This window comes from Taudactylus pleione, unplaced genomic scaffold (assembly GCF_031769625.1).
Source record: "Taudactylus pleione unplaced genomic scaffold, aTauple2 ptg000156l, whole genome shotgun sequence".
Taxonomy (NCBI): domain Eukaryota; kingdom Metazoa; phylum Chordata; class Amphibia; order Anura; family Myobatrachidae; genus Taudactylus; species Taudactylus pleione.
In genome coordinates this window covers 19,776,388-19,803,479 of record NW_028284558.1, presented here as the reverse complement: position 1 = coordinate 19,803,479, position 27,092 = coordinate 19,776,388, and the positions used below count along the sequence as shown (strand labels likewise).

General features: G+C 43.4%; 1 protein-coding gene across 1 annotated transcript in view; it reads left to right on the top strand.

Moving 5' to 3' along the window:
• Nucleotides 1-27,092, top strand: part of LRP1B (LDL receptor related protein 1B) — a 1,691,377-nt gene that overhangs the window by 956,280 nt on the left and 708,005 nt on the right. The window lies entirely within an intron of this gene.

The window sequence follows — 27,092 nt, the reverse complement described above, 5'->3', positions numbered from 1 at the left end:
TTGCCTTGCCTTGGTTCTGCATTGGATTCCATTTTCTTCAGTGTTTATTTGAGTACCTGCATTCTCTTTTCATTCAGTTGCCAGTATTGTTGATTGGCATCTTCTATAGTTTAGTGCAAGAATCAATTCCAGAATAAGCCTCTACTACTGCGTGCTTGAGACCTGGGGACATTATAGACAATTTTGATAATTGGTGGATGTACACACATTACAACACTTCCCTCCTTCCTTATGATTGAAAGATGCTATGCATAGATAGGTATGGTTAGTTGATGTAGCAGCTCAGTTATTGGGGATGGTCAGGCACTCACAAAACTGGTTCCTATGCCTGAGTGCCACCAAGTACTGGTGAGCACCTTCCACTCTAAGGAAAAGGGAGTTGCTATACAGTTAGTGAAGCCCATGACTAGTGTGGTTCTATAGTTTCAGTTTGGAATGTGATTATAAATACAGATTGGGGCAGATTTAAATAACCTGTGGCTATTTGTCAACCCTGAGCTATTCAATTAACTCTTGCCACCCCGAGCATTAACCCTCACAGGGTGCACTTACGCAGATTTTTTCCTCACAGCCTCAGGAGCTGTAAGGAAAAATCTGTGTTATATACACCTTCTGGGGCTTAATGCGCAGGGTAACCCATAGATTACAGCACTTAACGCCAAATCTATAGGTTAAAGCGCATTACCCGCAGTTTACTGTGCTGGGAATTTGACTAATAGCTGAATTTAAACTGGAGTTTTACCCACACAATAAACACCGCAGGTAATTAAATCTGCCCCATATTATTGTGTGTTTTATTGCTTGGATGAGCTAGAAAAATAAATTTCAGGGTAATTTCCTGGAATTGCTCTGATGATGTAAGATAAAAGTAACTGTAGGTTAATTAATGTATATAAAAGTATTTCTTTGTGATTATTTTTCTGTTTGTACATCGATAACGGATGAAAAATAAACAACTACAGTATGTTCGTGTGTTACAGAGAAATCAATATATATCCCTAAAATAATATTACATTCCTAGAGTAGTGTGATAAATTAAATAATAATTCCTGGAAAAACAATGCACCAGAAACCCATGAAACTAGGCCTTATCATGGAGGTATAAACCACCTCCAGTCTTCAAGGGACTAAACAGAAGAAAAGATCCATTAAGTAACTATACTAATAATACCAAAGATGCGTTGCCTGAATTAGACATTGTACTTGTGATAAATGCAGAGAAAGAGAATAAAGAGAGGCTTATTCTAAGAGAGCCATGACATTTCCAAGAGTTGCACACAGTGTAGATTGACAAAGCTCTGCATTAGATTCTGATCTTCTACCAATGTTTTATAGAACAAAAGTATATTTTTATAAGTGGCTTTAGAGGATTTCAGTATCAATATTTGTCTAACTTCTTTCTAAAGCCTCTAGATTTCCAGTTGTGCTTTGACCTCTCTTGTTTCTGTGCTCATGATGCAGTTTATTTTCTGTTTTATACTCAGTTGCACTTACCAACAAAATTAAATGTATTTTTTTATATTACTTTATGTGTTAATTTAGCCAAGGTCTGTTTTGAGTATTTTTTTTAATGCTTTGTAGACAGGCTTTAGGCTATATAAGGCACACATTTATGTAAGATGTGCTATAGGCACTGTAACAACTGGCCTTGACCTTTGTTCAGACCACATTGCTTGGATTCTCCTTGCTTGCCTCCCTTCCTTCCTACTACAGACCACACCATGTACAAAGCCTTGCTAACATTCTGTGACCATGCTTCCTGGAGTGGTGGGTACAGGATGCCGGCGCTCGCGATCCCTCCTGATGCCGGCATCACGACAGGGTCACAATCCCAACAGAAGGAGGTAAGTATAGTCTCCTTCCCCTAACCCTATCCCTAACTCTCCCTCCCCGCAGCCTAAACCTAACGCTCCTCCATAGTGCCTAAACCTAACCTCCCACCTCCACAGCCTGAACCCTAACCCTCCCCCCCTAGAACCTAACCGTAACCCTCCCCCTAAACTCTAACCATAACCTTCTCCCTAACCCCAATACTTATTGTCGGGATGTCGGGGGTCGGGATTCCGGTACCGAGATTCTGACTGCTGCCGGGATTCTGGCACCGACATTCTGAACCCCAGCATCCCGACAGCCGGGATGATAACTACACCCCTTCCTGGATTCTTCTTGTCTGCCATTCAGTCCAATATACAGTAGATACAGTATACCAATCTCTGTTCACATTCAGTGACTATGCCTCTTGGATTTCTCATCTGCTGTTCTGACCCATGAGAATAACCATGTACTGACCTCTGCCCAAGTTACTAACCATGCCTCCTGAGTTCATTCTGACTGGCATCCTGTTCTTATCACTTACACTGCTAACATAGAGCCTGATTCAGAGTTCTACGCTAATCCTGTCATGATTGCAACATTTTATGCAGCTGCTATGCGAAATAAGCAAATGTCGCAGCAGCCGGGAGATGTATTGAAACGCCCACCTGCATCTGCATAAAACACATCTGCGTAGAAAGCTGCAGCTGCCGTAGCATCGGTCTCAGATCAGTCAATCATCTGCCTTCTAAGTAACCCTATGGCTACTCAGAGTGGATGACAGAATTAAGATGCAGGCACCAGTGAAGCTGCATATAAAGGAGCAGTAGTTGGATCCGGCACTTCTATAAAACGGTTGCGATTACGCCTCTGTTGCCACCCACAAATGGCATTTAACTGTCAATCACTCGGCGTCTATATCTGCTCTGTGAGCTACAATGCAGAGGCACCAGGACACATGCACCATGCTACTTAGACACATGCGCTGTAATAAATACATCAGACCAACTGCATAAATATCGGCATAGTGTACATCCATAAATCAGACACCTAGCTCAAAATGATATCCACCAGTGGTGGCTCCAGGGGTGGGGCTGCAGCGCAGTCCAAAATTCAAATAGGGGAGCCACATCAACTGTCTTTTCAACTGCTGCCAAACATCACTGGCAGGACCAGAGGCGGATTTAGACCTCATGGGGCCCTAGGCAAGATACCAGTTTGGGGCCCCCCTCCCTCAAACAATCCACAGCACTTTATTTGCATTCCTGATTCATGCAAAGCATCCCTACCCTAATCCTGTCCCTAACTCAACCCTAAGCTCAAACCTGACCCTAACCATAACCTCTAACCCTAATACCCTAACCGCTAAACCCTACACCATCCCTAATACCCCAACTCAAACACCTAACCTGCCCTAATACCCTAACCCAAACTGATACACCAACCCTAATACCTTATCCCTAATGCCATAACCCAAACTAAACCTAATACCCTAAGGTTTTACTCCTCATTATCCATTAAATACATCACATAAGCCTGAGGAGTGCTAAGGATTAGAAGGTGGCTGCGAGGTGACATCTGCAGTGGGGGTTGTGGTGTGGCCATGCCCAGTATTGTGTGTGACTGTGCTCAGCTGAGTACAATGATGGGGATGAGTCATCACCATTACCCCCCCCTCCCTTTTTTTTTAAGTACACTATAGGATTTATTTTTTTAATGGTAGGTGGGGAGTGGACAGGACTGCATTATAGTATAGTATATTACAAGTACCTAACATGAAAATACCATCATCCTGGATTGATGTACTAATAATACTAATAATATCATGATCATCATAATGTATATTATGTATATGCTTGTAATATAAGGCAGTCCTGTCCACCTCCCAGACCCCACCTACCATAAAAAATAAATCCTACTTAATTCAATCTATATTAGAGTAGTTGAGAATAGTACAGTACTTGACCCTCCCTGCCTGGCTGCTGTGATTCCCTGATATCTGGATCCTCGGTCACTGGGCCTGATTCTGACCCGCTCACGAGCGCTGTACGCTCGCAAGTGGGTCGATGGTGCCGAAGTGCGCGTGCGCATGACGGAGGGAGCTCCGTCGTGCGCATGCGCGAGACCCGGCGAGCAACGGGGAATCCGTCGCTCGGGGTCTTGCACCAAAGGGGGCGTGCTGTTGATGGTGAGTGACAGCACGCCCCCTTTGGTGGGCGTGCCGGGGGCGTGGCTGCCAGACGGACGCGTTCCCATGGGAACGCCTACCGTCTGGGTCCGGCCCCACTGACATCACTAGTGATGTCAGTGGGAGTGATTTTGGCTCTGATAGAGCCAAAATCACTCCAGGGCTTGCAGCAGCGAGACCCTACCGCAGGGTCTCGTCGCAAGCCCGATGTTCGCGATGGTCTTGACCATCGCGACCATCATCATGGATGCTCGCTATAGCTGTGGGTGGTAACCCACAGCTACGCGAGCGTCCAAGAGGCCGCTCCAAATTGAGGTAGGAGGGCCCTGATTCAGAGCGAGCACTCTGGTCAGAGCGTCCGGCTCTGAATCAGGCCCACTGTCTCACTCAGCCAGACTGTGCCTTGGCCTGTTCCTCTGCTCCTCGCTGGTTGCCACCGATGTGTGCTGCTGGTGGCAAGCTGCAAGCCTGGCAGTCAGTGGTAGAGGCTGCTGTGCTGGGGGTGGGCTGGAGCTGGATGGGGCTGGTCGGAGAACCCGGTGACTCTCCTCCTCCCTCTTATGCACAGTCACTCTGCGACAATGCAGACAGCGGCGCCACAGCAGTACTCATACAGTGCTCCTCAGGGAGCATTTTGACCAGCAAGATTTCTTGGGGAAAAGAGGCCATCTAAAGCCCCGAGAGTCAAAAGGGGCCCATCCACGGGCCCCTTGGGACTCGCAGGGCCCTAGGTGAGCGCCTAGGTTGCCTTGTGGGAAATCTGGGCCTGGGCAGGACTCACTGGCAGTTGATATTTCTCCCCTATTTGAATATTGGACTGCGCTGCAGCCCCACCCCTGGAGCCACCACTGGTGGATATCATTTTGAGCTAGGTGTCTGATTTATGGATGTACACTATGCCGATATTTATGCAGTTGGTCTGATGTATTTATTACAGCGCATGTGTCTAAGTCGCACTGATATCCATCTAGCAAAATCCCCACAACAGATAATACTGTACAAGTGTTAAGACGTTAACCATGTGACAGGCACAATGCCAGGGGCAGAACTATGGGAGACAATGGAGGTGCCTGCTGCCGCGCTCCAGCACTGAAGGGGCACCTCCTCCATTGTCCACAACATATTCACCCCACTTAGGGCTGTAACTATGTACCCGGAGTGTACCGTCACGGCCGCCCAATACATAGCACCTCTTCCTGGCAGCCAGAGCCGTAACTAGACTTTTTGGTGCCCTGTGCCAGAAAGAGCATTAGAGCCCCCCTCATTTTTCAAAGGGACATAATGCCCCCAAAATAGGGGAATGGACTCATGGGGAAGGGCCAGGGAAGAGGTAGGGGAGGCCAGGAGATGCTGACGATGAAATTAGAGGAAGCTACATGTAAGAATGATAATAAACAGAAATTTGACAGGCCCAAACAGCTCCCCCTGACCTGTGGTGCACTGGCCGCACTACCCTAGCTACGGCCCTGTCTGGCACCATACACTAGTGAAGAGCTCTGTGTCAGACCATCAGCTGCTGCCTCCATCTATATATAACCTGTCCCTGTTCATTGGTGTTGCTGCTCCTCTGCAGCTTCTGTGAGTGTGACACATCCGGCGCCTGCCTCACCTACAACTTTCTGTCTCACACTTCCATGGCATGTCTATATTCTGTGTGCAACTGCGGGTGTATCTGCTTGCGAAATGCTATGTTACAGTGTCAGCGGCTGTGACGGGGGGGGCACCAAAATATAACTTGCTTCCAGGCATCTGGGATGAACTTACACCACTGCACAATGCTATTACTGGTGTATTCTTTCCTTAACTCCTATAAACATATTCATTAAAGTCCATATGATACATTCAGTATCAGTTAGCGATTGATGCCTATGATAGCAGTGTGCTCCCGCTGCTAAGTCTGCACCTGATGTTGCGCTTCCTGCCACACTGCAGCACCGTTAGGCAGTGTCGGACTGAGACATGAAGGGCCCACCAGGAGAATGTAATGTTTGGGGTCCACTGCAAAACTGCCAACCTGCCGCAGAGCACATTTTTATTGTACCAGCCTAAAGCTCAGTGCCCTGTGCTTGCAGGTTAACATTATGCACATGTTGCGGGTTATTTTCATGTAGCGCACTCGCGATTTCTGACCATTTCCATTACAAACATCAAATCACGGATGTAGCTTTAATTCTGCAGTGTGCAACTTATGTGAAGTACACCAAAGACTTGAGAACTAATCCTGAACCTTCTCTAAAGGTGGCAATTAAGATAACAGGACATTGTAGAAGGCTGTTTGTGGCCATAACAAAGTATTGAAGGTAGTTAATCAAATGGTTGGTATTTGGAACTTTTAAAAATGATGGAAAAATGAAAGCCAGTAAGTTTATTTCAATAAATAAAAGTGTTTAGAGTATTTTGTGGTACATTAAGTATCTCTATAGTGATTTTTAAGGGTGTATATGCTAGAGATGGACGGTTCGGTTTTACTCAGCTCTTTTTGCCAAATTAGCGCAAGTTTAGATTGATCTTATTGGCTATCCAAAACACATGATAGCCGGATATCCAATGAGATTCGGTTTTCAGATACGAACTTAAACGAGCCAGAACAGGACCGCTCATCTCCGGTATATGCATATTTGTAAAAAGTTGTACAAAGAAACCCCTTTTTACTAGAGATGAGCGGTTCGGATTCTGTGGAATCCGAACCGCTCCGAACATTGGGGATCCGAGTCCACCCAAACGCTGTTCAGGTGTTCCCTGCCTGACTCAGATCCCCGTTCGAGGCCGAGCTGCAGCCTCCCGATGTCGGATTCTCGCGAGAGAATCCGACGTCAGGGCCCCACTTGTGTAGGGCAGACCGCAGTGATAGCTGTCTGCCCTACACAGAAACGGCAGCTGTGTGTTTGTTATAGCAGCCAATGAGTGTCACACAGACTCTCATTGGCTGCTGCACGGAGGGAGCCGGGTGGAGCTCACTCATGAGCTCCGTCTTCCGGCTCCCTCCTCAGTGGGTGACAGAGCAGAGCAGAGCGGACGGCGGCAGAAGCGGGGATTCAGGTAAAAAAATAAATTCTTTTTTTTTTGTGTGTGTAAGGGGGCGCTACTGGGGGCATACTACTGGGGGCACCACTGCTAATGGGGCACACTACTGGGGGCACTACTACAGGGGGCACTACTACTGGGGTCTGCTAATGGGGGCATACTATTATTGGCATTACTAATGGGGGCACTGCTACTGGGGGGCATACTGCTGGGGGCATACTGCTAATGGTGTATACTACTGGGGGCACTGCTAATGGGGGCATACAACTGGGGGCACTGCTAATAGGGGCATACTATGGGCACTACTAATGGGGGCATACTACTGGGGGGCATACTACTAATGGGGGCACTGCTACTGGGGGGCATACTACTGGAGGCACTGCTATTGGGGGCATACTACTGGGGCACTACTACTGGGGGCATACTACTGGGGGCACTGCATAGGGGGCCCTACTACTAAGGGGACTGCATAGGGGACACCACTACTGAGAGCATTGTGTAAGGGACACCACTGCTGGGGGCATTGTGTAAGGGACACCACTGCTTTGGGCATTGTATAAGTGGCACTACTACTGTGGGCATTGCATAAGGGGCAATACTACTGTGGGCTTTGTGTATAAGGGTCACTACTGTGGGCATTGTGTGAAAGGGTCACTACTGTGGGCATTGTGTAAAAGGGTCACTACTGTGGGCATTGTGTAAAAGGGGCACTACTGTGTGTCGTAACATAAATAAGATACACTACTTTATGGTGTAATGTGAATCAGGGGCACTATGTGCGGTGTAATGTGAATAAGATTGTGCACTGTGACTCCTTGGGCCATAGCCCATTTTGTAAACAAGTACTGTGATTCTGCTGGCCGTACCCCACTGGGTGGGTGCACTACTTTTCATTTCTGCCACTGCTGTGTGGCAATGTGTCATAGATGTGCTTTATACTGTGGTGTCTGTGTCGTTGTGCCGCTGCTTTGTTGCTTAGTAACCAGTCAGCTCACTGCAACCTTTGGCCAATAATGGTGAAAACAATATTATAATCTGTGAGGTGTTCTAAATTGACTGGAAATTAATGTTATCGAGTTTAATAATACTCTAGGAAGAAAAAAAAACAATTTATGTGATTTTAGCTTTTTTTGTAAATTTTTATAAAAAATCCAAATCCACATCCAAATCCAAAGCCAGTCACCACAGTTTGGCAAATCCAAATCCAAAGCCGGACGACGAATTAGAACCAAATCCAAATCTGGCAAAAATGGTGCAGTGCACATCCCTACTTTTTACATCAGCAAGTTCAAAAAACACTTTCCCATCAATACATGACCCAAAGTCATTTAACCCAAAATCATTGCACTTTTTAGAAAAAATGTTTTGTACATTGACATATCTTCATTGGACAAATGTATCTATTTAAAATCCTCTAAATACATTATTATTCATTTGGGAGTAGTAGAGATTTTTCCCTACCATTCACCTAGTCTGGAGCGGCAAGCTAAAATGTGTGTAACTCCCATTGAGACCCACATTAATGCAGATTTCTAATTGAATAGCAAAAAATTGTGTTCAAAGGGTGCTCTAGGCAGCTCTGCAGCAGCACTACTTGCTGCAAGGTGTCGTTCCAGCTGCCATGGGGTAATGGTGGTGTCTCACCACCCCAAGGTGGGTGGCAGCATCACCTGTTCACCCCTAGTTACAGCCCTGCATGCAAAAAGTTTTGCAAAATAAACAGACTTATAATCAAAAAAAGAGCCAGCAATTTTCTTGTATTTATAGCTATTTAATAATCACCCATTACAAGTGTATGTGTAAAAACACACTGCACATTTTAGCTTTCACATTAATTATTCACTGTTGTTTCCAGCTGTCTTGAAATAAAATTAGTCTGTGCTAATTGGTTTAGAGCATAATCTAAAATATGTGTCTGGGTTGAGCATGCCCAAAAGTATAGCTTTATCCTCTGAAGCTGCATTCTGGTCTCTGACTGTGAGAGTGTAAGGCTTGTATTTGTTTGTGCACCCGGTGTCTGAGAAAAGTCTGTATGGGTGTCTGGAGGTGTACAGAGAAAGCTGGCAGGCCTAAGGAGACCTCCTGACATGAGGTAGAGAACACTTCCTTTACCAGGAAACGAACCCGGGTCTTGGCGGAGAGGTGGCGGATCGTACCCACTAGATCACCACGGACTTCAGTGTTGGAGACAGGTTGGTATGTGTAGCAGAGAAGAGAGTAGCAGTAGATTGACCAAGCTGGTACTGGGTTGTTACTGTAGATAATATATAATAACACTCTTCTTACTTGTATCTGTAAACCAGAATGCTGGAGTGGTACAGCCATGGCCAAAGGTTTTGAGAATGGCACAAATATTGGTTTTCACAAAGTTTGTTGCTTCAGTGTTGTTAGACCTTTTTGTCAGATGTTACTATGGTATACTGAAGTAAAATTACAAGCATTGCATTAGTGTCAAAGGCTTTTAATGACATTTACATTAAGTTTATGCAAAGAGTCAATATTTGCAGTGTTGATCCTTTTTTTTCAAGACCTCTGCAATTCGCTCTGGCATGCTGTCAATCAACTTCTGGGCCACATACTGACTGATGGCCACCCATTCTTGCCTAATCAATGTTTGGAGTTTGTCAGAATTTGGGTGTTTTTCCTGCCCATGAACTGAAAATATCGATGTTTTGTTGCCCGAGCCACTTACTTATAATTTTTGCCTTATGTCACCAAACTGTTCTTGGATGGTTGGGAGAAGTTGCTCTTTTCAGGATGTTTTGGTGGTATGTAGTCAGGAAGCCGGCGGTTGGCATTTCGACTTCTCGACTGTGACTGTGTCTAAATATCAATGCCTATCATCAGCCCCATGCCGAAATCCCGACGCCCAGCATACCAAACATAGGTAAGCTGGGCATCGGGACCTGTTAGTCATGGGGGGGTTAGATTTAAAGGGGGGGACTTAGGGTTAGGCACCCCCCAGGAGAGTTAGGATTAGTCTGGGGGGAGGGGGGTTAGGGTCAGGGACCCCCAGGGTGAGGTTAGGCACCCCCTGGAGAGGTTAGGTTTAGGGAGGGGGGTTAGGTTTAGGCACCCCTGGGGGAAGGTTAGGGTTAGGCACTAGGGGGGAGGTTAGGGTTAGGCATCCCTAAGGGAGAGTTAGGGGGAAGAGGGGGGGGGTTAGGGTACTTACCTGGCGCCATTGGGATCTTCAACTGCCGGACATCCAGCGTTGGTATTTCATCCGCCGGGCTTAGGTCTAGTGGTATGTCTTACCGATTCCTGTTTTGGTACCATTCTTTATTCATGGCAAAATTGAGTGATCCCTCTCCCTTGGCTGAGAAGCAACCCCACACATGAATGGTCTCAGGATGCTTTACTGTTGGCATGACAAAGGATGAAGACTTTTTTAGGATGGCCTGGTGTCAAGAAGGGCAGCAAAGAAGCTATTTCTCTCCAGGAAAAAATCAGGGACAGATTGATATCTGCAAAAGCTACAGGGATTGGACTGCTGAGGACTGGGGTAAAGTTATTTTCTCTGATGAATCCCCTTTCAGATTGTTTTGGGGCATCTGGAAAAACGCTTGGCTGGAGCAGGAAAGGTGAGCGCTACCATCAGTTCTGTGTCATGCCAACAATAAAGCATCTTGAGACCATTCATGTGTGGGGTTGTTTCTCAGTCAAATAAGTGGGTTCACTCACAATTTTGCCTAAGAACACAGCCATGAATAAAGAATGGTACCAAAATATCCTCCAAGAACAATTTTTCCCAACCATCCAAGAACAGTTTGGTGACAAACAATGCTTTTTCCAGCATGATAGACCACCTTGCCATAAGGCAAAAGGGATAACTAAGTGACTTGGGGAACAAAACATCAAAATTTTGGGTCCATGGCCAGGAAACTCCCCAAACCTTAATCCCTTTGAGAACTTGTGGTCAATCCTCAAGAGGCAGGTGGACAAACAAAAGCCAACAAATTCTGACAAACTCCAAGCAAGAATGGGTGGCCATAAGTCAGTATGTGGCCCAGAAGTTGATTGACAGCATGCCAGAGTGAATTGCAGAGGTCTTTAAAAAAAAAGGATTACTTGACACTTATGAAATGCTTGTAATTTTACTTCAGTATCCATAGTAACATCTGACAAAAATGTCTATATACACTGAAGCATCAAACTTTGTGAAAACCAATACTTGTGTAATTCTCAAAACTTTTGGCCATGGCTGTAGATCTTGGCAACATATTAAACTGGGTTGTCGCTGTAGTCCAGCATCCAGGAGCACTCAGATGGCAGTAGGACTTGATGCACACCGAACACCAGAATGGGTAGTGGATAGTGATACCAGGAACGGCACCAATGGAGCAGAAACTCACTGTGCAGCATGGTTGGTATATACACAGGCATGGTACTGGTTCAAGTAACTGGAACAGGCTGAGAATACCTGTGCAGCCAGTGGAAAAGCTGCCACAGATGTAGAACACTTGCAGGAATCCATGCAGCAAACAGGAACAAAACTGCACCAACGGAAGTCCAGGAATGCAATAGGAGCACAGCATAGCTTACTCAGTAGAGACTGAGTTTAGACATTGTACTGGCAATTTGGTAGAGCCAGCAGCTGGGAGATATACCTCTGGGTTACCTGGGATAGGCTGAGTCAGGTGTGACGGGAAGGCACAGACTGTCACTCGATTGGCTATTACAGTCAGGTGATCAGGACTTGTCATTGCAATACTCTAGAGCAGGCTCTGATGTTGTCTGTGGCCTAGCAGGCCGGGAAATACTGAAGCCTGCGTGTCTAAGACGTGACAAAGAATGCTGGCAGAATCGGTAAGGTACCCGATGACAGGGAAAACAGATCCGGGTTGTGACAGAAAGTATAATGTAGAGATGGACAGACTTTTGGACTTGTTGATCTACTCTAAAGGCTGAAAATCTTTGCAATCTACCAAGCAGGAACATTTGCATGCACCCAGAAAAGGGGGTGTGAACTCATTGCAAGTGCCATGGGGATTGTTCTGTCACGATCAGGAAGGTTGGGAGGTATGCTTATTAGGTCTCTGAGCCAATGTAACATAAACTAACAAAACATGTCAGGTTAGTACTGTAATCAGTAAACCACTGTTCACAGTATGATGCTGCAAATAGAAATCAGCAGTAAACTGTTTGTTAGCAATTGCTGCATGCAACAAGGTGTTATTCACACAGGTAGTATTGAATTGATCAGTGAGTTGATAGCTCTCTCACCCCACTCTTAGTCCACACAGTATGCTGCCTTTTGATTATTCAGATCGTGCTCCCGGGAGCCTTGCATTGTGTAGGTCAGAGGCAGTGTGTCTCAGCATGGCTATAGTTATAGATGCAGAGATGCTGTCTATCAGCATGCATGCTGTGGGCAGTTCTGTTTCCTGAATGCAATGTGGAGCTACCGGTGTTGGTGGAGAGGATCACAACTGTTGAAACCAAAATGGCTGGGTGCAGGTCAGCCTCAGCCAATGAGAGACATCTGCAACTTCAGCCAGCCATGGCTTTAGCACAGCAAGCCAATAAGAATTAGCCTGACTCTTATTGGCTGCTGCTGGCTACTGCCGGACATCACTGCGACCTATCGGCGTAGTGGCTGTGGTCGACCCGCCAATCGTGATCCACGTTTTGGCCACTCCTGGTGTCTAACACTTTGATATCACTTAGGGAGGAAAAACAAAACTACAGTAATATAAGAGTGTTTCATAAAGTGAGTCTAGTAAGTCAGGATTACTGCCAAAAATCATTTTGATTGTAGACTTTAACAAGTAATCATGTAGTTTGCCTAAAGAGATTATTTTCAATGTGGTTAAAAAAGTACATAAATTACACAGGTCTGCAAAATATAAGGTATTGAAAGCTTTTTTAATAATACTTTTATATCCTTAATTATACTCCTGTGTACATCAAGAAATAGTATATTAAAAAAAATGACCACATCACATTTACCTATAAGGGGGTTACGAAGTTTTTAAAGAAAAACTAGAAGTTTAATTGTATTTGACATATTTATTGTGAAATACGAAGAAGTGTAGATGATATCACTGTGTTTTTTATCTTAATTACATAATAAAATAACAATAAAATCAAACAACAAAAAAAAACATAATTATTGGAAAAAATCGTTATCTTGTTTTTTTGGTCTTCAAACTTCATTTTGTCGCTTTTAGTTTATAAGCTTTTTCTGCGTCGTCTCTGTGTATCATCCAGCAGTAGTCAGCCATCATGCTGACATCCCAACAACCCCTGGTATCTTCTTTCTACATCTTTAACGTCTTGGTGGAACCATTCACCCTGTTCTTCACTGTAGTTTCCGAGATTATTCGGGAAATTCTCAATATTGCAGCCAAGGTTTCTGTAACTACTAAGCAGTTCCCTGACAATTTCTTTGTAGTATGGATCCTTGACATTGCCTAAAAATCACTTGTACTGTATGAGTGGTGTGTACTGTATATGTACTGTGTGTGTGTAGTGTGTACTGTGTGTGTGTGTATGTGGTGGTAGGCAGGGGTTAAAATGAGCTGGCACAGGGCAAAACTGTGTTGCATCTGCTGTATTTGGTTCCACCTTCGCCAGCTCACCTTGTAGTTGTAGTTGTTGTGTGTGTGCAATGTTCCTTTAGACAGTATGGGGTTTAGGCCCTTTGTAAATTTCAGCTCCAGGACCACATGTGGACCTTAATCTGGCACTGGGCGGGGGGAAGTTTTATGACGAGAACTGAATTGCAATGTTCTATACTACTGACTGAATTCATAATAAATTAAGTCAGAATACATTTATTACTTTAAAGAATATTCATAAATAAACGTTTTGCAGAAAAACATGATGTGATATGCAAAATCGGGAGTCATTTTCGTGTTCAGAAGCCAAAAATTTATAAGTATCAGATAAATTCGTTAAAAAGCTTTTTCATCGCAGACCTGTGTTATTTGTTATAATATCTACAGAAAATAATTGAAAACAATACAAAAAAATTATATCCTTAAAAAAAATAAGTTTGAATGTGCTTTTTGAATAGTTGTGTTGAAACAAAGTAATATTAACAGTTAATGTTTTAAAAAAAAAGCTGACTGCTCTTGTGTTATCTGTTATGAGAAAGTTGCTAATGAGGGAGTGCTGTACGTGATTTGTAATTTTCAGAAAAGTTTTGTCTCATCAATTCTCATATAATAAATAATGCACTTGTGTCTAATCAGCAAGTTTTTTTTACTGCAGCTAAACAAAACATGACAAAAAAGCAAGCATCATTTCAGACACCCAATGTGCCCTCTATAAACTGTGAAACAGATGCTTAATTATGCAGGTAGATTTGCCTAAACTTGCTGACCTTGTGTAAGTCATCATTAAAAAATAGCAGGCATTTCGCCAAAATGTCTTTTAAATGAGTGCCATTCTGTCCAAACTTGATTTCTTTAAAGCTTTTTTTTTAAATAATATTACTGTTGTTATTATTATTAGTAGTAGTAATAATCTTATTTCAGTACTTACATTTTTTTGTCATAATTAATTTAAAGCAATAGTCAATTAAAAGTATTTTCAAAATAATAGTAAAAATTCTTACAGTAAATGGAAACATAACCACTGTCACATGTCTTTGGGTTAGCCCACCATATGGCGACCTCTACTGTGACTGATTTCCACAGGCGTTCTTTAATATTTAGAATGATATTTTACATACATCAAAATAAAAAATTCTCCCCTTATTACAAAAGTCATCCTGATATCTACTGTATATAGTCATTTGGTACAGAATTATTTATATACATATATAAATAATCAAACTCCACATTTTTAAGCATTTAATCATGTTGTGTTGCCCAATTTGCACTCTAGTACGCACCTAATTAACACGTATCAACAATATTTAATCATTAATGGGACGCATATTTTAATTTCAATACAAAAACATTGTTAGCATCATTGAGTACAATTAAGATACAACCCACATGAATTAGTGTTAATTAGCAGCACTAAGCACTTAATCATGGAGTGTTATGGACACCATACTTCTCTGTTAAAGGTTATGGAACTGTTTCTTTGAGGAAAGTTAAAAAAATATCTCCTTCCAAAGTAATTACAATGCAACATAACCACAAATACAATACGAAAATATTTCTGTTACCTCTCTTTCACACAGAAGACAAAATTACCGGGTAAAGCACTTTTATACCCCTTTTACACCGGAGCTAAAACCTGGGTTTTTGAAGGGTTAATCCGGGCAGCTCCCTGGTGTAAAAGGGGAGAGAGTTGGATCACCGGGTCGAGTGACCCGGCAATCCAACCCAGGTAACTAGCAGGGTTTAACACAGGCGTAGCCCGTGAAACCCTGCTGTGAGAACAGCGCACTCCAGGTCACGATGACCTGGAGTGCGCTGCTAGCCGGCCGATTGGTCCGGCTTCAGTGGTGCTTGGAGATGACGTCATCTCCAAGCGACCACTTTCACTCTGCAAAAACCGGGTCTATGCATACCCGACTGCAGTGTGAGCGGCGCTGACTCGGGAATATCCCGAGTCGGCGCCAGCACAATTCCGGGTCTGATCCGGATAGGAACTTTGTTCCAACTCCGGGTCAGACCCGGAATTTAGTTGGAAAAGGGGTATTACCTGGTAATTTGCAGATCAACACAGGGTTTTTTCTGTGTGAAAGGGTCAACCCAGGGTGAAATTGACGGGTCTCGGTTGGAGACCAGGCAATTTCAACCCAGATTGACCCTTTCACACAGAAAAAAGACCTGTGTTGATCTGCAAATTGCCAGTTAAAAGTGCTTTACCCGGTAATTTTGATTTCTGTGTGAAAGGGGGTAAGTCTTGAACCGGCAAACCCACCCGGCATTACACATTCTGTATGAAAGCGTTATTAGTAAACAGACATATTTTAGAAGCTTTGTTTGGTTATGTGTTTTCCTACCTATTTTTAAATTTTTCATTGTTCAAGTTTTTGTGCAGAGATAATAATTTCACATGTCTAATTGTTCTCCATTTTTTCTTTAAACTCTTATTATTTTGAAATTTCTTGTTTATTTTGAAATTCCATATCCCCAGTGTGTGATAGAAGGCACTGAGAAGGTAAAAGTTTCATCTTTTCAACAAATTTCTATGATTTCTGGCTGTTAAATAATCTTAGAAAGTCTGTGCTGAAAAAAATGTGAAAAAAAAATTGGGTATTATTTGGGATAAAATTTAAAGAAATTTTCTTTTTTTAAACTATTTTTTCAACCAGAATTGAAGATTGGTGAAACTGAAAACATATGGGAGAGGTATTTTCACTGCCAGCAATAAAATAAATGATCTGGTCTAACAAAGATGTATACTTCCTATCCTAAAAAAATTAATTTCAGTGTACAGCATAAAATAGAATACAATAACTTTAATTAGTCCAAGCAATGCTGAGGTCTCCCCAACCATGTCCACAGTTTAGAATAGGCAACATCTCTTTTGGGGTCTAAAATTTGGGATTATCCTGATTTATATAATATAATTTACACTCTCTATGGCATAGTTATAATATACGAAAACCTCGTACCTATGTTCTGTGAGCACTTGTACAGTCACTTGTATAGTCACTTGTATAGTAACCATGGATAAATTACATTATATTTTTTTATGTGATTAGGGATGTTAGACAAAATACTTTTGTATAGATTGTATTTTATATTTACATTTGCTACTAATAATTATTTATATAATACAGTCCATTGAGGAGCCTTTTGTACCTCCTATTATAAACATGTTATACTTTTTATATCAGTTAAGCTAAAATAAATTAGTATTCTGATTTTATAACTGTACCAATGGACATTTGGGTAATAAACAAGTTTTGGCTGATCTGTCTCCCCAGCAACCTCGACCACACTCCGCCGCTTCCCCTCTATTGCTGTGCATGGAGTCAGATAGAGATGCTGGCCAAGGTACCTCCTCTGTAGTATAGCAGGGGCGAGTGGTATGGGCAATTGCCACCCTGTCCCCACCACAGGTCACTAAATAAGTGCGCTGAGCTCCTTCAGTCTGAGTGGTCTGTATTATGCGCTCTGTATTTTAAGGCTCAGTGTTTTGTATGGCTGTTACATCGATGCAGCCTGTATTGTATGGTGAGCACTGTCTAAAATGATAGCCATGACACTTGCATGATGCATGGCATGGAAACTTTCACTTAGACATCTGTGCTTGTGGTGAAGGAATGGCGAAGGGGGCATATAATGCATTAGCCTAGGGCAGACAGAACCTTAAATCAAGCCCTGCCTCCAGCTGAAAGAAAAACACCTCCCTTACAGCCATATAATGACTTTGCATATGCCTGGAAACACTCCCTCAGAGTTTCTCAATGGCTCCTTGGCATCCCCTCTTACTCTTCCTCACCCTGATGGTCTGGAGTTTTATCACAGAATTGATAGTGACATTTCCATTCCATTCACGTGTTAAACCACTGTGTTAGATTATTTCCTAAGAGTTTGCCCCTTGTTCAACAAGTTTTCTCTATTTTAGTAGTCTTTGGCTACTATGAAGGGAGTTACTTAAAACTTATCAACATGATTCAAGGCACCCTGCATTCCAATGTGGCATGCAATGACAGGAAGTTTATCTTTGCAACTTCTATTTTTTCGTATTCTTAATAATTCTTAAGTAAAGGGGTATATTCACTAAAGTGCTAGTTTTTAAGTGGAGATGTTGCCCATAGCAGCCAATCAGAATCTTGCTATTATCTTCTAGAAGGTGCTGGATAAATGCTATGTAGAATCTGATTAGTTGCTATGGGCAACATCTTCACTTCTAAATGGGATGTTGGGCCAGATTCAGACCCGCTTGCGAGTGCTGAGCGCTCGCAAGCAGGTTGATGGTGCCCTAGTGCACATACGCACAATGGAGGCTGCTCCGTCGTGCGCATGTGCGAGACCCGGCTAGCGACGGGGAAGCCGTCACTCCGGATCTCGCACCAAAGGGGGCGTGCTGTCGATGGTGAGTGGGAACGCCTACCGTCTGGGTCTGGCCCCACTGACATCACTAGTGATGTCAGTGGGAGTGATTTTGGCTCTGATAGAGCCAAAATCACTCCAGGGCTTGCAGTCACCGAGACCCTACCGCAGGGTCTCGTCGCAAGCGTTCGCATATGCTGTGGGTGGTCACCCACAGCTATGCGAGAAGCCAGGAGGCCGCTCCAAGTTTAGGTAGGAGGGCCCTGATTCAGAGCGAGTGCTCTGTTCAGAGCATCCAGCTCTGAATCAAGCCCATAGTTTTGAGACTGGTGGCCGCGATGCCGCCAGTCTAAATCCCGATGGGGGAAGCCTTGTGGGGGGGGGGTAAAACCATGTACTACCGACAGAGTGTTGGGCGGCCAAGACTCATTGATTCATGAAGGATATCCCAGGGCTACTGTTACAAAATCTCAGAAAATGTTAATATAGGTGATGGGAATAATGTGTCATGATACACAGTGCATTGAACCCTGGTGCATATTGGGCAGCCTAGCCACAGACAAATCGAAGGGTCCATTTTTACCTCTGTCTACTCTTGAAAGTACCTACAATGAGCACAAGAGCAGCTGTTGGGTAACAGGTACATAATTTCATAGCAATGGTATTTGCTGATGAACATGGCTACTTTCAGCAAGATAAAGAGCCCTGCCACAATGCAGAGAAATGTTTGAGGAACAAGATGAGTTCAAGGTGTTGCCCTGGCCTCCAAGATACACCAGATCTCATTTTATGGCAGGCAACAACATATTAGATATGTGGTTATAATGTTTTGGCTCATTAGTATCTACAAACTGTAGCTCTTAAGTAGCAATAGCCACACATATCCCATCCAATGGTGGATCCAATCCCGATTGTCCTCTCCTTGCAGAGGCAGGCGCACTGTGGCCACACACTATGTAGAAGTGTCTGAAAAACAGGAGGCAGGCAGAAGATCTTGTCCAGCTGCTCTGATTGTGTTTTGCGGGTATATACATGCAGCGAGTAGTTGCAGTAGCACATTGGTTGATATGTTGTATAAGTTATTCACCAAAGTGCATGACAGTGCACAATTGCACTCCCCTATCTCCCACTCTGGATCCTCTACTAATCCCATCCTGGATGTGTGGTTCCATGACCACTGGAGAGCCACAGGTTCCCTAAATCCAGTGTGTGTTAGACAGACAGAATACTTTGCAGTTATGGAACAGAAAACAATAAATTCAGAGTTACTGAGTTATATCACTGGCTCTTGGAAAATTAAGTATTAAGTTGAGGATGCACATAAAATATTCTAAAAAGTGGTAGAATGTACTGCAATCCTATAGTATTACTTCCTGTTATGATGTGAGGTAAATACTGAGCAAGATTACAGGAGCACTTTAACAAAATGCAGAACTGGACAAATAAATGGCAAATATTTAGCAAAGACAAGTATTCTGCTATTCCCAACAGAATAGGAAAAAATAACCTCTCAAGCAAAGTATTACTTAAATTATTAAGACACAAGAAGCTGTTCACGGGATAGAAAATACCTTGAGGGAATTTTAGATTAAAGATTTAAAATGTCGGTATAATGTCAGGGAATGTCAGGCAGGACAGCAGGAATTACTGGTACGGTTGAAAGGAGAAAACACACAGGTTTGTTTGATGCACAGAACAATATTGTTGTATGCTGGGACATCAACCATAAAACAATAAAGACATGCTTAACACAACTAATGGTATAAGGTCATGAGGTGGGGACAGAAGATAATATCACTGCTACTATATAAGGTTGGGTTCACTTTGAACTCTCCCCAACAAAAGAAAATAAAAATTATAAGAAAGAAAGTGCCATACTCACTGGGCAGGTATGATTGTTATCTTTCATTAGTCTGACTGACTATGCCAGTCTTTTTTAAGTTTATCACTAATTAGTTGCTATGGGATTCAGCAGGAATAATGTGAAACCAAATAGATCCTGTTTACATCAACACGCACGAATTTGGAAGCAAGATTCACAAATTATACCGTATTTTTTATACCTTTGAATTATTTGTTTGCTTAACCAAGTTTTTTATAACATTTTTCTGCAATAGAAATGCCTAAATGCACCCATTCTAGGCGTTTATTTCAATCTAAGAGTCACTGAAAGCTCCATGTTGCGCAGGTCCACAAAAGTGTGCAGCTAGAAAAGTATGCCCTCGCTCCATTCAACACTTGCCAATGGGCTTTACAAATAGTGCCATATCGCGTTATGCAGAGTTCGATGAAGAAAACTGGATGCAGCAGAGCAAACTGAGATGTGTTGTCACCACATGGGATTTTGTACTGCCCATTTGCAGTTTTCAAATTATAATTTGACTCCTAAGCATGAACAGTGAAAGGTTGGAAGGAGTTGTTAGGCAAATCTTCAGCCTATGCTCCCCCCTTCCCTAATATCCATTTCCCATCACTTCACACACATGAATTTTGTAAAATAACAATTCTTCCTCCAGGAAGTCAGCAAGGCTGCATTCTAGCAACACTGGTATAGTATCTTATGTAGAACGCTGTCTAGGCTCCACTGCTGACAAGGGGCAAACAAAGGATATTTAAAACTGACGGTGGTATTGGGGGAAGCTAGACTTCTCACAATAAGTCCTCAACAAATTAATTTTTGCTTTAAGTAGTTTAGTCCTTGTCTATATATTGTTATTCCTACAAAATACATGAAGTTTATTTAAATTTGAGAAACAAAATCAAGGAAAATTTGAATCTCTATTTCATATTGCTACTTATACAAGAAATAAGCATTGTTTTACAGACCAATTGCATATATTTTCTCAGCACTTATGGCTCAGAAAGTAAGGGTGCAACATTCCCGTCTGAGCAGGTTCCACGCTGTGTCTTGGATCACAGCAGAAACCAAAAGCCCCTACTGCTAACCACAAACACAGCATTGGAAGTTTTTGCCCCCCAACTGTTGGTGCTCTATTCAGCTACCTGGAATTTCTTAATGGTGTCTATTCAGTACAGGGGGTAAATTTCGAAGAGGCAGGTTTCAAGTCTTGGCGATTTTGCAGAGATTTACCCACAGATTTACTAAGTTCACACCCACCACAATACTGCAGAGAAACAATTCTTTAGAATAGACCATTGGATGACTGTTCTTATTTTTTTCCTTTCTAAGTATAGAAACAACAAATTTACTAAGCATTGGGCTTAAAAACTGAAGAAAAAACACTGCAATCCCGCCCACATAAATGACCTGCCTCTGGCAGATGAGTTTGAAGAGAGCACCGGACAGATCAATACAATCTGTGCAGGCTGTTATGTATAAAATGTAAAAATAATTAGAAATAAAATACCTGGGGATTCTTAGCAATTTCATAACCAGTCCTGGTCTATTTAGCCTAGATTGGTAGTGACAATATTTTGTCTTTCACTAACCAGCACTAGGCTGATACTGGACTGGTGACACAATAGCAAAGAGACACAAAGCACTTTTCTTTGCAACCCTGGGGCTTCAGGTGCAGAGGTCCCAGCAAGGCTGCCAGGGAATGATGAGAACCACAGGTGCCAGCATGCTTGGGCATCAAAATCCCACTGACATCTGTAGTCCACCTTTAAAAAAATATTAAAATAATGACAAGACACATACATATTTCAGACAAAGTATTTTATTAAATAAACAATCCCCTAAACATCCCTCCTTTACCAATATATAACTCACTCAATCCAATGGGACACGTCCTTATCTTTTGCCATAGGTATCCATGGAATACTTTCCTACTCCCCCAGAATGGACGGGAGATTCCCAAATCTTGGGTGGTGCTCCTGGCTGCCCGGAAGTATTCATGTCTCTCATGCCCAAGCTGCAGCTGCCTGCTTCTACTTGGGAAGAGGGCGGCCGATGACGCAGTTTACGCTGAATCTCACCATTGTAGCTCCACCCCCACTATAGAATGCTGGTAATCTTGGCACTGTACTGTGGGAGGGGGCACAATGACATGATCATGCCCCCCACACTGCTGACCTATACCGCGACCCCTGCTGTGTCAACATGGCTGCACCCTCCCAGAGCGACAACACTCGCTGACATTTCATACAAATGCATTGGGCCTTGCTGATTAGTCAGAGTGCAGACCCAGGGCTGGCTCGAGGCACGTTCACAGTGGGTGTGAAGACTTTCTGCCTCTATATTCCCTCTCTGACTAGCCCTTAACTAACTGACTGACACTGCCTGTCTCTGTCTAGAAAATCCCCATTCACCTGCTGCGCCTGCCCCCGCTACCCGCCCCACTTCTTTGAAGACACACCCAATCAGCTAGGATTGGGCAGCGCTGGGTGGGTCGGGTGTGACATGACGTGACCCCTGAGATGACGTGTGAAGTCAGACGCCATCCCTACCCGCGCAGACTCTGAATCCGCCTGCTACAGTGGTGGCAGCAGACATAACTAGCTGCCTGTGGTGGTCTGCTAGCGGTGGGTGCAGTCTGCAGCTGAGGGCTGTGGTGGTGGACTCCAGGACCGAGGAAAAGCTGAGTCAGACAGACCGGACAGATGTCCGGTGACTTGGTGAGTACTGCAACGGACAGCCTGACATACCTGACTAGTGCCTGACCACTACTACTAGTCCTGCCTGACAGAAAACTAACTTAGGAGTTCATTCAGACCCACTTGCTAGATGCGTTCACTCGCACCCTGCATATGAAAATCCAGCACATTCCCAGCAAGGCAGGCGATCGAAGGACAAGGCATCAGCATGCCCACTATGTCTTGGCGTGCGATCACTTTGTGTATGCAGACGGCCACCAGCCATTCATAAGACGCCCAGTAGAGCACATCATCTCCTGGAAGTGCATGAAAACATTGGTACATCGGGCACCATCGGATGCGATCGCAGTGCTTGAGGTTGACTATATCCTGCCACAAGCATTGTGATCACTTCAGTGTGAAAAACAACCAAGTGGCGTGTACTATGACTCTGCTTTTTAATTATGCCTGCCTGTGAAACAGCATTGAGACAGTCGCCTGCGTTCGTACCTCCACTCGCCCGTTTCTAGCAGCCAGCCCCTGTCACCACCCACAAACGGCTTCTCCTGTTACTCACTCTGCTGGGCTGTCTATGCGCAGCGAGCGTACGCTTTCCGATCTCTCGCACTGGTTTGCGCACGTGCATTGCTATGCATACGCATGCGCAGATTGCAAAAATCTCCCAGCTTTGAGCAATCGCATCCTAGCGAGCGGGTCTGAATCAGCTCCTTGGACCTAAGCTGCTGCTGGGGGCTGGAGAGGGACCAGCCAGGAGGAGTCTGTCTGAAGACTAGGAGTGAGTCAAGTTTTAGTATAGACTGTCTGATTCTGAGACCGTGTGTGTAATAAGATGGGGGATCGGACGGTGGTGTAGTGGTGCGGTCACTGGACTGCTGAGAGAGGTGCCTGCAGACAGGGAAAGGTATAGATTACCTTCAGTAGATGTACCTTGAAGTGATGTGGAGTGAGTGCGGAAGTGCGGTTTCATGCCCATAGTGTCCACCAAAAGCAGAAATGTGTCCGCTCACCATGCTGCGGGCACGGTGGCTCGCTTCGCTCGCCACAGGTTTACATTCCCTCTCTATGTATACGTGGATAGTAACTAATGATGTTGGACAGTAGCTGATGATATCAGGGCACATCTACTGAAGGGGTTCTATCCGCTACCCTGCAGACTGCAGTGCAGGGTAAGCCTAGCTGGGGTTATGGCGCTCCAACATTTCTCGCACATGGTGCTAATTGGCCTGGAGTTGGCCCTGTGCAGCCCGACCTCTGGCTGCAGTCCCTAGGGTGGGGGGACACCTTTTTTGGGGGGTCTCCAATTTCATAGGAATTCTAGCCATGGGCTGAGCAGACTGGGGCTGGCTGACATTATGGCAGTTGGACTCCATGCTACGTGTCTCCCTGCAGTAGTATCACAAGTGTCACCAACCCTGGTTGTTTCAGCCTAATGTTGGTTAATGAAAAAAATAGGGAGGACCCCACCACATACAAATTTCCACACTATTTTTCTCTACCACACTAGCATAAAAAGCCCTGTGCTGGTTATTATTTATTTGTGTTTTTATCTATATTTGCCACTATACAAGCCTGCTCTGATCTTAGAGATCTGTGCAGGATTGCAAGTCAGTGTGGCAGGTTTTCAGCCGCATAGGCAGTGGCAAATATACATTGGGTGCAGGGTGTGCAGTGCACACAGTCCCCTGGTTCCAGGGAGACCACAAAGTACACCCTGGACACATATTCTTCAATAGTTAACTCTCTGGAGTCTCATGTCGGCAACACTGCATAAATCACCATGAAGTTGGTGCAGCAGCCATTTTCCCGGTGAGTTGCGTAACAACAGTGGAAAATTCACTGGGAAAATGGTGAGGTGGCACAGAGGCTACTCCCTTGTGATGCTGGCTAGAGAGGAAGGGACCTGGACCGAGGTGCTCAGGCACCCTCCTCTCTTAAAACACCCCTGGGTAAAGGGTTTAGAAACTGCTGATGATTGACGGTGGGTTCTATTTCAAAGATTAAAGTAATTTTTGGTAAATACTGGCCTATTGGAGTAGAACCAACTGTCAATGTGCAGAAGGTTCGAAATTAAAGCAAACCCACCGCTTAGTAAGTTTACCCTCATACAGTATGTCTGAGGAGGGTTCTACTCAAAAAATAAAGAATTTTGACAGCAAATAAAGAAACATGTTACCTGCTTGTCATTAATTATTTCTCTGTTCCAATCAATGTGATATTATTTCTACCATGGTACAATAAAAATCTAGTCAATACAGTGCAAAACACCTTACATTTAATAGAAAAAGCAAAAGCAGAACACAAAAATATTATAAACAGAAGCTCCACACCAGACTGTGATCAGACCATGCTGCCATGATATGCTGTCACAATGTCACTCAGTTCTAGTATTGGTGCGATAATAACAAATACAGGAAAGTCAGATGTCCCAGTCAGTATGTTTAAACTAGGGATGTGTGCTGAGCCGCCGACCCCCGTGTTTTGGTGTATCTCCTTCAAGGTTTTGGATCTGAATTTGGCCTTGCAAAACCACCCTCAAGTGTTTTGGTTTTGGATCTGAATGTAAACAAAAAATAGATAAAAAGCTTTAAAAACAGCTCAAATCATGTAATGTATGCAATCCAAAACCTGAAATTCGGATTTAAAATCCGAATTGCGAACTGCAAAAAGATCAGAACCGCGACCCGGATTTACCTGGTTCTCCTCATGAGATCAGAACTGCGACTCGGATTTACCCGGATTCATGAAATTCGGGTGGATTCCGACTTCTGGAGAACCGAAACGCACATCTCTAGTTTAAACAAATACACTGGTTAGTGTCACAAAATGTATATTTATGCAATAGCTGTACACCTGTATGGATATTGGCAATAATTGTATTTTTCACCAGTCAACAACATGCACTTTAAACTAACACAACAAATCAGCTGATATCACAGCAAATTCTCAAAGTATCTGTATAGCTAGTAGTGCTAATGAGAAGTTCAGAAAAGAAGTGTTTTGTAGTGATTATTGTAACTGATAAAGGTGTAAAATGTGTAAGCAGAATAAATTAGGGAAAAGATAAATCAGGCAGAAAATGCTGCAGTACAGTCTACACAGATATAATTATAGCAAAGACATTTGGCACAGAAGTTTACAATAGTCTGGGCTTTTAATAGTCACAGAGCTTATCCACAGATGTACAGTATATCAGGAAGAATACATGCCATAGGGGCTATAATCTCATTTCATAAAGTTATAGTCATGTGACATTTCTTACTGCTTCCTGATTGGCTTCTTTACATTTTACATTGACCTTGATTTTTATATTTGGCTAATGTTTGACATAATGGGAAACAAAGATAAGAGAAGCCAGACAGGGCATGCATAGGCACCGAGACGTGGGTGAGGCGGGTACGGATTAACTGGGCTCAGTCTTGTTGGAGTGGCCTGGGTCAGCTGCTGAGCAGGACAAATGTCCCCCTTTGCAGTGCGCATAGTATCTTTGATTTTTTTTCCCTGGAGGATCTGTGGTTACGACCTCTGATTTGACCACGGGCCCCTTTCAACTCTCGGCCGCCCTGAGTGTATACTGTAACTTGTAGTTTCACAGCAATTGGCGAGTGTCAAGCTGTTTAAGCATGGTAAATGCTAATGATCTTTTCCATACAATAATTGCTAGTGTGACTGATATAATCGCTGACTTATTTTTGTCAAATCATTTGGGGTTCCATGAATGACTTACAGTATGATTTATGTATTAATATTATCTACGCAAAAATGACACAGTACCAGCTTACAAACACCACCCATTATTTGTCTAAATAAAAGAACAAAAATCCCCTTTGAAGTTTTATTATGCTTCACTCTTCAATCATACTGATTGGGAGACCCCCAAATTCCAGTGTGTCCCCTGGACTCCCAGAAGAGTAGGTCACCCTTTTGGATCCTGCATCTCTTTTTTTTGAATGGGCAGGCCATGAAAAAGTAATTTGCATCATCAGGCCTTCCCCCTACTTTGTGAGGGATCCATTTACATAATTGCACAGTAATGGGAAGGCCCTAATGATGCTAATTGTTTCATCATGGCCTCCACCCCACTGTCCGATAACACAGTATGATTCCAATGACTTGTGCTAAGACATCAAAAGATGGAGTTTATCATTAATACAATCATGAGTATAAAAGTTTAGGGCATATACTTTACAACAGGTTCTATGAGGTTCCTGATGGTTCAAGTTTATAGGTTGATTTGTCCAAATCTAAGAAAAACATCTACTTGGAGGCCTGCTACTAAGCTGCGAGTGTGCATTTAAAGCTATTTGACCTTTTCGACTCAAACCAATCCTATGAAAAAGTAAAAACAAATCACATATATTAGTGAGTAAGCTCTGAGGAACAAGATAGAGGGTTTGTGATTGAAATGAAGTAAATCGCTCCCATACCTCTCCACTACATGGACAGAAGTACAGTATTAAGTGAAGAAAGAAAATGAGTAAACAGTGTGGGTGGAAAAACAAATCTGCCACATACTGTACATAGAGAGGTTTCAGTTTTAAACTAAATGCTGTTAAGTTTTGAGAATCTCAATTGTCTCACGTACTTTCTCTCAATTATAT